This window comes from Macaca nemestrina, chromosome 18, assembly GCF_043159975.1.
Source record: "Macaca nemestrina isolate mMacNem1 chromosome 18, mMacNem.hap1, whole genome shotgun sequence".
NCBI lineage: Eukaryota > Metazoa > Chordata > Mammalia > Primates > Cercopithecidae > Macaca > Macaca nemestrina.
The window spans coordinates 79,142,793-79,156,781 of record NC_092142.1 but is presented as its reverse complement, the minus strand read 5'-3'; the positions used below and the strand labels follow the sequence as shown (position 1 = coordinate 79,156,781).

General features: G+C 41.1%; 1 long non-coding RNA gene across 1 annotated transcript; it reads right to left on the bottom strand.

Annotated features, from left to right (window-relative positions):
• Positions 1-3,185: 3,185 nt before the first annotated feature.
• Positions 3,186-9,490, bottom strand: LOC105491221 (uncharacterized). The gene is made up of 3 exons (XR_003020289.2): positions 9,367-9,490; positions 7,850-7,994; positions 3,186-3,320 (listed from the first exon to the last, which is right to left on the bottom strand). It is a non-coding gene; the product is annotated as an uncharacterized lncRNA (long non-coding RNA).
• Positions 9,491-13,989: the final 4,499 nt, after the last annotated feature.

Sequence of the window (13,989 nt, the reverse complement as noted above, 5' to 3'; positions counted from 1 at the left end):
TCACACACTGGGGCCTGTCGGTGGGTGGGGAGCAAGGGGAGGGAGAGCATTAGGACAAATAGTTAATGCATGTGGGGCTTAAAACCAAGATGACTGGTTGATAGGTGTAGCAAATCACCATCGGACATGTATACCTATGTAACAAACCTGCATGTCCAGCACATATATCCTGGAACTTAAAGTAGAAAAAGAAAATCTATATTTAATCTCAGACTCATGATGAGAAGCTTGCAGGTGGGGATTACGCAGGATTCTCCTTTGCACTCTCAGGGCTTGGAGAATGTTGTCCCACAAAATCCTAAGGACTTGGTCATCGTAGATTCCAGGCTATTCTTTCAGTTAATGTTTTTGTTGTCACCTTCTGCTGTGCTAAGGACTGAGTACACATGTGAGCAGATAGACAAGACCCCTCCACTCCCTTGGGTTTCTTGCTTGCATAAGTTATAGTTGAATATGCAGGTCAACACATGAGTGAAGGTGATAGTTTGAGATAGTGTTAAGTCCTACAGAGAAAATACAGCAGAGTGATGTGTTATAGAATGTCTGGGGTGGCTGCCTGCGTTCAGTCTCTCTTTCCATGACTCAGCAAATGCAATATTTCTTAAGGAGTGCTCTGTTGAACATCCACTGGACTAGATACCCAACTAAGGAAAAATGAGGGTCCTTATTGCAAACACAGTTGGGAGATATTTCCTATCTGTTTGTGTCCTGTTGGAGTGACACAATTTATATTAATATATGAAAGGCATTGATATTTACTGCAGTAAAGAAATTTTTATTTTGCTTAAGTTGGCATTTCCCATACTTCCTTAATCGTAGAATTTATTTGTATATCTTGTACTGCTGAGTACCCATTAACATTCCATGAAACCCATGTCTGTAGAATAAACTTTGGGATATGCTTATTGTATCAAATAATATTCAGACTCAGCCAGTCTCTTACTTGCATACCTGACAAATAAGATGGTTCACATGTCATTGCCAACCCATAAATTTTAGGCGAAACAGAAAAAATTGCACTAAATGAGCAAATAATGATCTTATTTAATGTCCCCCAAATCCGTAAAGCTCCCTCCCCAAATATGCTAAAATACCTCCTATGTTATAGGTGCTAGAAATAGAGAAGAGAGCAAAATACAATCCTTTCTGTCATGGAGCCGTTGGCATGTCCTGCTGGATGGTCGCCACAGCTTCCCCACTGGCCTTGCCCCTGCAATTTCTCCTTCACAGAGCAGCCAGAGCAAGCCTTGATAAGGTCAGGCAGATCCCAGGGCTGTTTTGTTGGGTTTCCCCAGTGGCTCTTCATCTCATCCAGGGCAAACAACAAAAATGTTGACAGTGGTCTCTGACTGCACTGTCCCGAACTGCAGCCACCAGCCAAGTGTGGCTTTTTCCATGAAAATTATTTAAAATTAAATAAAATAAAAAATTTATTTCCTTAATTGCTCTAGCCACATATCAAATGCCCCATAGTCACCTGTGGTTAGTAGCTACCGTTGTGTGTACACCGACAGAGATCAATTTCATCCTTGCGGAAGGTTCTGTTGGTTACAGAATGCCTTATAAAATCCTACCCCATTGCTGCTATTATCTCATCCCCTGTGGCTCATGCCCTTTATCCCTCCACTCCAAACACAGTGGTCTCTGTGGATTCCTCAGACACTCTAGTCACGGTCCCACCCATTGGCTCCCCTTTCCCTCTCTCTGGGATGCTCCTTCCTGTATGGCCACTGGGCTCACTTCATCATTTCTTGCAGTTTTCTCCAATGTAACCTTCTAAAGCATGTCCTCATGGCTACCCTTGTTAAAGTTGCAATGCCCGTTTCTGATCCTAACATGCTCTATTCTCCAGCTTACTTTTTTTTTGTAGTGTTTATCACCATCTGAGATACATACCCTTTACTATATTTATGGTTTGTATATTCCATGAAAATAGAAATTTTGGTCTGTTCTGGTCACTACTGTATCCAAGTACCTAGAATAGTGTCTGAGACATAGTAGGTGCTCAGTACACATTTTTGAATAAATAAGGAAGCTTTACGGAGAAAGACATAACCACAAGCACAATAACAACATCAACAGATACAGATTTATTATAATGTTAGGTGGGGGTAAGTGCCATGGAGAAAAAACAAAAAAGCTGTGTATGGAAAGAGTTTTATCTCCATTTTTTAATAAAGAAATGAATGCTCAGGAAAGTTAAATAAACTATCCCTGCTCATAGTCACAATTGTCCAACCATGATTTGAACCTACATCCAGTGGTGTACTGGGTAATATTTAACTCCTGGCTCCCTGAAGATAAAATAAAGCACTGGTTTTTGTAGTATCTGCCTATTTCCATGGTGTAAATACCTCCACCATGGCTGATTTCAAGCTGTCAGCGTGACACCATTGACTGTAGAGTTGGGAGGAGATGCACACAGTCTTCTCTCATTGGCTGGTACAGGCTGGCTCTGGCATACCACTGCACCTGACCTTGAAGTCCAAGCCCATCCTGGGGTACCATGTGGCCACTGCTGGAAAGAACTGGACTCTAAACAGTCTGCTCTTTCTAGGGACAAGGTGATCACTGCAATTTGGAATCCTTGTCTCACTGGTACCTCTATCCTTCCAAACCAATTGGGTTTACATTCAAGCTGTTTGGATTCTGGCATTTTTTTCCTAAGAGGATCATGTTTATTGGACTAGACAGAAAAAGTTGCTCTCATAGGAGCCTGCTTCTCAGCTAGCTTTTGAAGTGACTGCCTAGATGACACAGGTAATACTCTTGAACCTTTGGGGCCTAGGTGGACTACTTTTTAATTGAGAATTCCATGTTTCTATAATAAGTGGCCTCCTTAATAATAGCCTGCCACATCATATGTGGTGATTGCTAATTTAGGTTTTCAGGCTTCCTGGATGTAATGAGCTCTAATAAGCTCAAGACTTGTCAGAAACTCAGGAAAGCCCATTTCCCTCCTTGAAGCAATGATTTCCCTCCATCCCGGGACACAATTCGGCATACTCTTAAAAATATTAATAAGTGTGACTGGGATGTTCACTCTTTCCAAATAAAACGTAAAGTCCTGGTTTCATTAAGCCAAGCTATTAAGAAAGTGTTTTTAATTATCTGAGCATTTCAGGGAGCTCATAAAACATTTAAGGACCTCACAGGGGTGGTGCTGAAGCCCTTTCAGAGTGAATTAGAGCTTTGACTCGTGGAGCTGGCTGGGGAGGGCTTGGGGCCCACAGCTGCGGATTCCACTTGGCCTGGAGAATCCACTTGAGCAGTAAAGGAAAGCAGATCTTGTTCTTTGGAAGGGTGTGTCTGTGTCCAAACTGCCGAGGAAAACCAGATAAAGTTCTCTGAGAAAAAAAAAAAGACCGACAAATAAAACACTCCAGTTTTCTAGCCCCTCCTGCTAGGTGCTGATGTTTGGAATGATAGCCGTGACTAACTGAGGAGTCTCTTGGGTGCTGAGCATTCTGTTTTTCTGACCTCATACCATCCTTATAAAAGTTATTTGCCCCATTTGATAGGCAAGAGAACAGTATTAAAATCACACCAGTAGAACAACTAATGAAGCTACATCTCGGGAAGAGACCCAATTCTGTCTGACCCAAGGCCCACGTAGCTTATACTGATGAGTGACCTGTGGCTCACATTCTAATGCCATCCAATAATAATAGTTACAATTATAATAGAATTATTATGAAATAATAGATACCATCTTAGTGTTTCCAGTGTGCCAGGGGTAATGCTGTGCGCTCTACAAGAGTTTATCTAATTTAGCTCTCCTAACAACTCTAAGAAATTCTCCTGTATATTACAAATAGAGGAATTGAGTCATGGAGAGAGGTCAGGTCACCTCGAATGAGGCTGCACAGCTGAGGCTAGATTTGGGGTTTGTTGCAGGACTGAGTCTCCAGTCTATGCTGTGTCTCATTGTCACCCCAAAGCCTCTTGCCTGAGCCTGTCTTGTCAGGTAACCACTCTGTATGCTGTCAAGTGGCTGAGTATTAGTTGCACCTGTGCATGTACAGCATGGGGAAAGCTTTTGTTTTTCTTTTTTTCTTTATAACCGAGGCCTATGTGTCCTTCCCAGTCTCTTTTTTTTTCTTGCGTTCATTGGTCACTCCACCTAATTCCACTGTCTTCAAATATGCCCCTATGTTAATTGGATTAAGAAGCCATTTTTAAAATTATAAAATTGGAATAAAAATCATGTTTTCCAGTCAGGCACAGTGGATCATGCCTGTAATCCCAGCATTTTGGGAGGCCAAGGAGGGTGGATCACCTGACGTCAGGAATTTGAGACCAGCTTGGCCAAAATGGCTAAACCCCGTCTCTACTAAAAATACAAAAATTATCCAGTCGTGATTGTGAGCACCTGTAATCCCTGCTACTCGGGAGACTGAGGCAGGAGAATCACTTGAACCCGGGAGGTAGAGGTTGCAGTGAGCCGAGATCACACCACTGCACTCCAGCCTGGGCAACAAAAGTGAAACTCTGTTACAAAACAAAACAAAACACAAAAACAAGAAACAAACAAACATGTTTTTCTTGAAATTGCATTTTTCTAACTGGCATGACAGAGAGGTTTGCTGGCACATTGATGCCCTTGGCCATGGGCTGTCCAGGTCTTGGCATCCTTAGTCCAACTCAATTTGTATATCCTGGTGTGCCACTCAAATCTCATATGCAAGCGTCACACTGGTTAATTATCAAATCTGTATGTCTTTAAAAATATCTGGTAGAATCTATTTGTACCTACCAGATAGAAAAGAAAAACAATCTGTTGGTAAGAGTGTGGCTATCAGGCTCTCGTGAGTGAGAATGTCATTTGAAACCCTCATGAAGGGCACTTAAGCAACATTTATCACAATTGCAAATACATCAACTTTTAAACAAATGTTTATTTTCTTGGATTTTTCTTCTAGCTCTACCTGCTTGCAATGAAATGTGTAATATTATTGTCCTCAGTATTATTTGAAATAGAAAAATATTAGTACCTATCACTTTGGGAACAGTTTACATAAATTATGGGATATCTATAGAATGGAATACTATACAGCTCTAAAAAGGATGCATCAGTTTATGTACTGAAGTAAAACGATCTCTAAGCTATATTGCTAAATAATTAGAGGGAACAAGGTGCAGATCTACGTGCATAGTATGCAACCTTTTCTGTAAAGCCAGGAAGGAGAGAATATGTATATGAATAGGTACTTGAATATGCTTTAAAAATCTCTTGGAGTATATGGAAGTGGGGATAAGGTATGGGGAGAATTGGGTGGATGTGGGCAGCATGAGATGGCAGCATGAGCATGGATGTGGATGTTTAGACTTTGGATTTATGAATCCTGTGAATGTTTTGCCTGTGCAGAAATTACATGAAAAATAAATGATAGCCAGAGGATGGAATTTCAGAGGGTGTGGAAAGTCTTCCAGATTAAAGGGGTAATGTGTGCAAAAAGAAGTGTGATATTTTCACGGAACATGGAAACATTCAGCACTGAAGCAGAGAGAAGAAGGTGGCCAGAGCATGCCTTCTAGGGCTTTTTGATGATTTCTGGGTCATTATGTTGAGAGTAATTGAAGGGTTCTGAGCAGGCAAGGGGCTCCTTGGTCAGAGTTTGGAAGGTTCTCTCTGGCTATGGAGGGCTGATTGCAGAGAGATCAGTCAGAAGCTGTTGCCTTTGTCCAAGTGAGAGCTTGGCCATGAGACTGTCACATCTGGGCTGAAGTGGACATGACGATGAAGTGATAGGATGTTTCAGAGAAATGGCTGGATGGTAAATTGATTGGACTTAGGGAAGGATTGGCTAAAGAGTTGAAGGAAATGGACAGGGTGAGAACTTTGACCAGTGACTGATTTACCTAAATTATGGAAGACCCATAGAATGGAACACCATGCAGCTGTAAAAATGAGGCATCAGTTTGTGTACTGAAATGAAACAATCTCTAAGGCATATTGCTAAGTAAAAGAAAGTGAGGTAGAACTCTGTGTGTGTGTTGTGCTACTTTTTGCATAAAGCCAGGGAGAAGATAATATACTTTATATCTTATCCATATACATATATCTTATACATAAGATATTATGCTTAATATATTATACTTAAGATATAAAATATATACATATATAAGATGAATAAGATGTGTAATATATATACATGTGTAATATATAATATGTATAAGATATATGTATAATATACATATAAAATGTACAAGGTATTATATATGTATAATACACATATGTATAAATATATGTATATACATAATATACATATATAATATCTTATTTTTATCTTTTTTAAAAAATTTATTTATTATTATTATACTTTAAGTTGTAGGGTACATGTGCATAACGTGCAGGTTTGTTACATATGTATACTTGTGCCATGTTGCTGTGCTGCACCCATCAACTCGTCATTTACATCAGGTATAACTCCCAATGCAATCCCTCCCCCCTCCCCCCTCCCCATGATAGGCCCCGGTGTGTGATGTTCCCCTTCCTGAGTCCAAGTGATCTCATTGTTCAGTTCCCACCTATGAGTGAGAACATGCGGTGTTTGGTTTTCTGTTCTTGTGATAGTTTGCTAAGAATGATGGTTTCCAGCTGCATCCATGTCCCTACAAAGGACACAAACTCATCCTTTTTTATGGCCGCATAGTATTCCATGGTGTATATGTGCCACATTTTCTTAATCCAATCTGTCACTGATGGACATTTGGGTTGATTCCAAGTCTTTGCTATTGTGAGTAGTGCTGCAATAAACATACCTGTGCATGTGTCTTTATAGCAGCATAATTTATAATCCTTTGGGTATATACCCAGTAATGGGATGGCTGGGTCATATGGTACATCTAGTTCTAGATCCTTGAGGAATCGCCATACTGTTTTCCATAATGGTTGAACTAGTTTACAATCCCACCAACAGTGTAAAAGTGTTCATTTTTATCTTATATGTTATATTTATCTTATTTTTATATGTTCTTGATTATGCTTTAAAAGTTATATAAAGTGGCTGGGCACAGTGGCACATGCCTATAATGCCAGCACTTTGGGAGGCCAAGGCGGGTGGATCACGAGGTCAGGAGATCGAGACCATCCTGGCTAACATGGTGAAACCCCGTCTCTACTAAAAATACAAAAAATTAGCTGGGTGTGGTGGCGGACGCCAGTAGTCCCAGCTACTCGGGAGGCTGAGGCAGGAAAATGGCATGAACCTGGTAGGTGGAGCTTGCAATGAGCCAAGATGGCGCCACTGCACTCCAGCCTGGGAGATAGAGTAAGACTCTGTCTCAAAAAAAAAAAAAAAAAAAAAAAAAAAAAACAGGTTTTATAAAGTATATGGACAACAGACAGTCGGGGCCATTTCCTGAGAGACAGCAGTGACCAGGCTTGGGTGGGGAGAACTTTAGTTTAGTCTTAGGCATATTGAATCTGAAGTGCTCTTGTTACATCATAGAGGGGAGACAGCTAGAAGCTGATAGAGTCAGAATTCTGGAATTCAGAGCAGAGGTCTGACCTGGAGATCCATGGTAAAAAGACACATGTATGCAGATGGGAATTGTGGTTGTGCACAGGACCAAAATTTCTAGAGACAAAAATAGTAATTACATTTTCTTCCCAGAGATGTGAAGACAGTCCAGTAGTTTATAGACAAGCACCATTCACAGAATAGGGGCTTCTTGGACATCTGTCTAATCAGTTCAGGGGAACAGTCAACAGCTCTTCTGTGGGTTACCTGCCGTCTCGTCATCTCTGTTCTTCCTGGCTCACCTACTTAGTCAGTGTCATCCCGTCATCCCTCCCCTTCCCTTCCCTTGAGTCTTTCTCAGGATTACCCACATAGTCTCTTACCTTGGCAATATTGTTTCTGCAGCTTAGAGGTGAGCTGGTGATACTTCCCTCTTTCTTGGTACCTCCCAGCCCAACAAGCAGCAGTGTTCTCCGGGAATAATTGATATTACAGAAAACACAGGGCTGGGTGCCAGCTTCGCATTCTCTAAACATTTAATAATGATTTAACCTTTTCAGAGTCATCAAAGCCAAGCCAGGAAACTCCCCCACCTGCCCACTATTAACAAACAGCAGGATATGTGCTTTAGCATCCCTGTTCCTAGGGGTTTCCAGGGAATGGGTGGGACTGTCTGGGTGACAGAAGCCAGGTGACCCCTTGGTGCCTTGGTGCTCACATGGGCCTCAGGTTTGGCAAACTGGGTGAACCCTTCCCCTTGCAGAAGGTCAGCTAGACCATGTTGGCTTAAGCATCCAGAGGTTGGCACAAACTACTTTGTTGTTGTTTAAGCTGTCAACACAGGACACAGTTGCTTGTGACAAGGAAAAGGAAGCACATGTCCTGCCAGATTGGGTGGCAGAATCAAGGTGGGGAAATCCATCTAGTGCCAAGGCCACTAGAGAGGGTGAGTGAAAGAGAGAGAAAGAGAGGTAGACAGAGGAACCTGGGGAAGTGAGACAGAGTAAGAAACTAAGAGAGGACAGAAGACAGACAAATAACAACAGAAAGAGAGGAGAGGGAGTGAGAGACAAAGATAGAGTCAGAGGGAAGGAGGCAGAGAAATAAAGTCGGAAATCAGAGATACACACATACATGCAAAGATATAAACAAACACTAAGGCAGAAGTTGGGAGAGCACAGCCAGCTCATCAGACTGAAGGCCACCGAGTGAGGTTCAAAGACATTGGAAGAGACACTGAGCTGTCATGGTTTGTTTCATGAGTGACCAAACATTGTTGAATCCTGAGCCCCACATCATATGTTATTGTCATCATTTGCAGTAACAATGGTGATAGCAGTCTTCGTTATTGTCATTGAATTAGAACTTGCTTTTATCTAGAGCTTTACAGACTCTCTGAAGCCGCTATCCAAGGTAGACTTTATAATGTCTGCTGATAATTTAATAGCTCAGAAAACGATGTTCTGAGAAGTGAAGTCACTTTTAGAAAGTCACACATCTTGTCAGGAACAGAGCCTCTGAGATTATTAACAGTCTAACTTTGGGTATTAACATTCCACTTGTCTTTCTTTCCCCTTCATTCCATGAGATGAATGTATTTATTTAAAAGCAAAACAGACATAAGAGGAAAATAAAATGACACAGGTTTTATGTCACCCATCCTTTTAAAAACAAATAGTCAGTTTGCAAACATTTTCAACACCATCCTATGTATGGAAAATGAATGTTGGAGGAGAACAATGAGGGCAGAGAAAGAAGTGAGACAGGAGGGGAGAGAGGAAAAATGTCTCAGGTGACATTAGCTTCGGGGGTGTTTGTGCAATGGTCCTATCTGAGAGTGGCCAGGTCTACCACGCTGTCTGCATGCCATAGGACAGAGGATGAGATCAGAGGTACACACCTGACCTGCAGCCGGACAATCAGGTGTCCTTTCATTGATTATTTGAAATTTGAAGTCAGAGCTCTAGAGCCTGGAATTTGGAACAAGAAAGAATTTGGAATTTGGGGAGATGTGCTAAATGGACATCTTTCCCAGAGGATTGAAGGACACATGGGCCGATGGCAAAGATGGAAACAACAGAACACAATGAAGTTTCAGGATTCAATTGTGACTGAAATCGAACATCCTTGGATGATTCCTCAGTCACATGAGTCAATGTGTGCCTTATTTTTGGCTTATGCTGGTTTAAATTTGGTTTTTGTCCTTTACAACAAAAAAAATCCTGACACGTGCACCTTTAATTACTTACTCCCTTAAATTGTTTAAATTAGTTCAATTTATTTTCTACTACTCATATTCACACAGTATTTAATTTACAGAGTTTTCCTTCATAGACAATATGAAGCAAAATTGACCCTAAAAATGTTCTTAATAGCTTCTGGGAATAATTTCTTTACTCAAAGCAGTTTCTAAGTGACCTTCTAGGTGTCATCAAAATATGAGCATACTTGAAGGCAAGGTCTGTTTCTATGACTTTTTCTCTTTACCTTTTTTTTCATGCCTAAAGCCTGCTCAGCCTTAGCAAGAAATTCAAATGCAAAGTGGGTTTGTATGTAAAAGAAATTAGGTGTTCTCTGAAGGGAAGCATCTTCTACTTGGTGGCTTGTAGCAGTTAGCTATTGCTGCATAACAAACAACCCCACACCCAATGGTTTCAAGTGATAAGCATTTATTCAGCTTTGCATATGCAGATGGGTAGTCATTTCCACTGGGGTGAACTGGGCTTGGTAGAGCTCATCCATTTCTCTGTGGGTAGGGAGGTATGGGTTGGTTAAGCAGCTTTGCTGATCTTAATTGGAGTCTTCTCTGTGTTCTGGACTCTGCATCATGTGTCTTCTCATCCTCCAGTGGGCAAATCCAGGCTTGTTCAGGCTCCTGCTGAAGACAAGGGAACAAGAGGGAGTAAATGGAAATGTTTCTTTAAGTTTCTGTTTGTATTGAGTTTGCTTCTGTCCTATATGTGGAAACAAGTTGTGTAGCCAAGCCAGAGTTGGTATGGGAAGGCACCATCGAAGGGCATAGATATGTGTCTTCTGTTGTCTTTGGTGAATGTACATAAAGTCTCAGAAGAGAACAGACTCCACTCACTGTATTGGCAAATATTAATTGCTGACACAGGACACTGAGAATGTTCCAAAGGAGTGGGAGGTTTTGGGTAATGGGGATGGGGAGTGAACCTTTCAGCCCATATTTGTGAAGGAATTTGGAACTGCCTGTATTATTCTTCTTTTGAAAGCATGTCACATAGAGAACTATTCTTTTAGCCTTTTACAGCTGCCTCTAATCCTTTTCAGGGCCAGGATCCTTTTCTTGTCTGTTCAGGGAAGAGGGTCCTCAAAGAAATTATAGTCAGGCAAGTTCAAGATCAAAAAGTAAGAACTGAGGCAGGAATAAGCACAATATGCTATGTGAGCCCAGAGGCGGGGCACTTAGCCCAAGCAGGCAAACCATTTAGAGAAATCTATTTTAAATTGATTGTTTTATTTGCTAGATTTTATATTGACATGTTTTGCTTTGTTCTCAATGTGTTCTGGGACTGCAGCCTATTCATTTATTATTAAGAGAACGGTAATTATTTCCAGGAGCTCTTGAGAATACACTTTGCTTCCCCTTTGCCTGTTCTCTGCTGAATCTGGTATAACCTTCATATCTCTGAGGACGTCTGTGGCAGGAGATGACATACCCCCATGTGCTGGTGGTGTACACCAAAGACTGTGCTCTGGAAGGAGGGTTTGCAGACCACTGCTTCTCAAACTTTATTGAAAATAGGGGTCCCCTGGGATCTTGCCAAAGTGCAGAATCTGATTCTGGAGCTCTGGGATGAGGCCTGAGATTTTTTTTTTCTAATAAACTCCCAGGTGATGCTGATACTGCTCATCTGTGAACCACATTTTGAGTAGCAAAATCATAGAAGATCAGCTGCAGCTTCTCCATTGGTGAATGTTGTAGCAGGGCTAACCAGAAGATTACCTATATCTCATTTGTCTATCTTGCTGGACTGCAAACTCGGTGGAGACAGCATTTGTTTCTTGCCTACAACTATATTCCCAGTGGCAGGCACATAAAAAAATCTCAACAAATACTTGCCAAACAGATTCTTCCTTCCCCCTTCTTTCCATCAGAGATTTTCCTAATCCTAATGTTCCTTTGCTTGATGCTCCAAGTGCATCTTGAAACTGTGTCTATCCCACGGGCTGCAGTATGGACCCCTCATCTAATTCAAGATAGCCCAGATGTCCAGGGTTGGACTATGTGTCCTGCAGCTCTCTCCTAGAATTGTATAAACCTCATCTTAATGCTTGTGCACCTGTCTGATGTGAAGTCCTCCTTCCACTGACAGCTGGACTGCCCATGGTCCACACCAGCTGGATATTTATCCTAGAGTTCCTTACATCCTTTTGGACTCAATGATTGACAATGACGACCTCCTTTTATTATGGCTCTTCTGGGTTGGCTAATTTTTTCAAAACCTCTTAACCACTTAAAGCTTCCTGCTTAGATACTTCCTGCTTGGAAATCCCAGCAAAGCTGCATGATTGGAGCTGAGCTAGGCCCATGATGACATGAAGGACCAACAGTGCATTATAAGATCATCACTAGTCTCTTAGCTGGAGTTCCCTCCCAGAAATTCACACTCTATCCTTAGAATGCATTATTTTGTAAAGCCAAAAGCAATTAGCCATTATGCAAAGTTGACTCTTAGCTTCCTCGACTGCCAAATGGGAATGGTTGTACCTTCCTTGTGGTGTTTCAATTAAGATTAAGTTGTAACAGAATAGAAATAAACTACCTGACTCAGCATCTGACACACAGAAAAATGCTCCATAAAAGATAATTGTGTTTATTCTTACTTCTCAGGGTGAATCCTAAAGTCCAGGGAAGGCCTTCTGTTAATCCAGGGCCATATCTCCAACAACTATCAGAAGGTTAGATCCATTAGGGAACAAAGTATAAACAGCTAAAACATAAGGCTTGCTTCCCTCAAGGGAGCCCCAGTGATGAGAGTAAGTGGACAATGAATCTTGCCAAAAGGGTAGCTATCAGGTGTCTCCACTCCCCAGACTTCCCTGGACTTCTTTCTCTTCTAGAATGCCTTTCCATTCTCCATCCTGCAGGTATAGCTTGGAACTGTGTATACCCATCCAACACTTGTCTAGAACTGGTTTTGCCATGGTGTTTCTATTTTGTAAGTAGTCTGGTTCTTCTTGAATTTTATTCCTGTTTTCTGGGTTTTCCGATCATCATAGAATATGGTAATTTCATTTATTTTGTTAGCCAACAAATATTCAATGGACAACTCCTATATGCCAGATGCTAGCCTAGAAGTGGACACATTCAAGGATGCAGCTTTGATAAACCAAAGAAGATTCATCTGTCCTTGCAGAGCTTAATGTATTTTGCAAAAATGATACTAGATTTTTCACTTTGTCAGAAATCAAAATAGTGATAACAAGTTCCAGTCTGGTGGAGATCCCAGAGGAAATGCATATGCAGTGGATATTTATTAACTGATTGACTGACTCAGTGAGTACATAGTTGTGAGAGATATAAGGAAAAGATGGGGGAGGAGAGATAGGGTGGATTCATCTGGAGCCATTACATGGTTCTTACTGGGAACCAGTTACTCACTAGACTATGTAGTGAGCAAGCATTGACCATGTGCTAGCTATTATAATTGGAAAGACAAAAACTGCAGTTAACCAGACAATTTCTTGCCTTCATCTAGCTTAGTATCCACATAAACATTCCTTGTTGGCTTTCTCTGTATCTGAATGAGCTCAGAGCCTCTTACGATCTCATTTCAGATGCTAGAAGGGTCCATACTGATCACAAGTTTCATTGAACGTATTTTGGGGTATGAGTACATTTTAGATGCCTTTCTGAAACAACTGGGTATACAAATGAAGACTTGACTATTCAAAGTTTTAAAATTCTAAATCATAAAATCCATTTTTCCAGCTTAGCAGATAAATGAACAACCAGCATAATTTCAACTTAACTTCAACTGACATAATGTTGCCTGTTCTATCTTGGCCTATATTTAATTACATGAAGTCAGCATTTCTCAACCTCAGCACTATTGACATTTGCAGATGGATAATTCGTTGTTGTGGGAGGCTGTCCTGTGCATTGTAGGATGTTTAACAGCATCCTTGCTTCTACCTACTAGATGTCAATAGTATTTCCCCCAGCCACTGTGGCTACCAAAAATGTCTCCAGGTATTGTCAAACATCCCCTGGGGAACAGCTTGTCCCATAGTTGGGAAACATGTGTATCTGTGCTTTTTTTTTTAATAAGAGAAAGTTTTTTGAATTATACCTGATCTGGTATTGAGTACTGACTCTTCTACATGCATACTGTGCATGTTGGACAGGACTGTCCTGAGAGTTAGTTCCTCATCTGAACAAGGATGATGAAGTCTATGAGCTGAAGATGCATGAGGCTTAAAAGATGACATGTGTAAAATATCTGGACAGTGGAGATCTCGTGTGTTTTTTTAGATAGTAGAATTGAAAATTGCC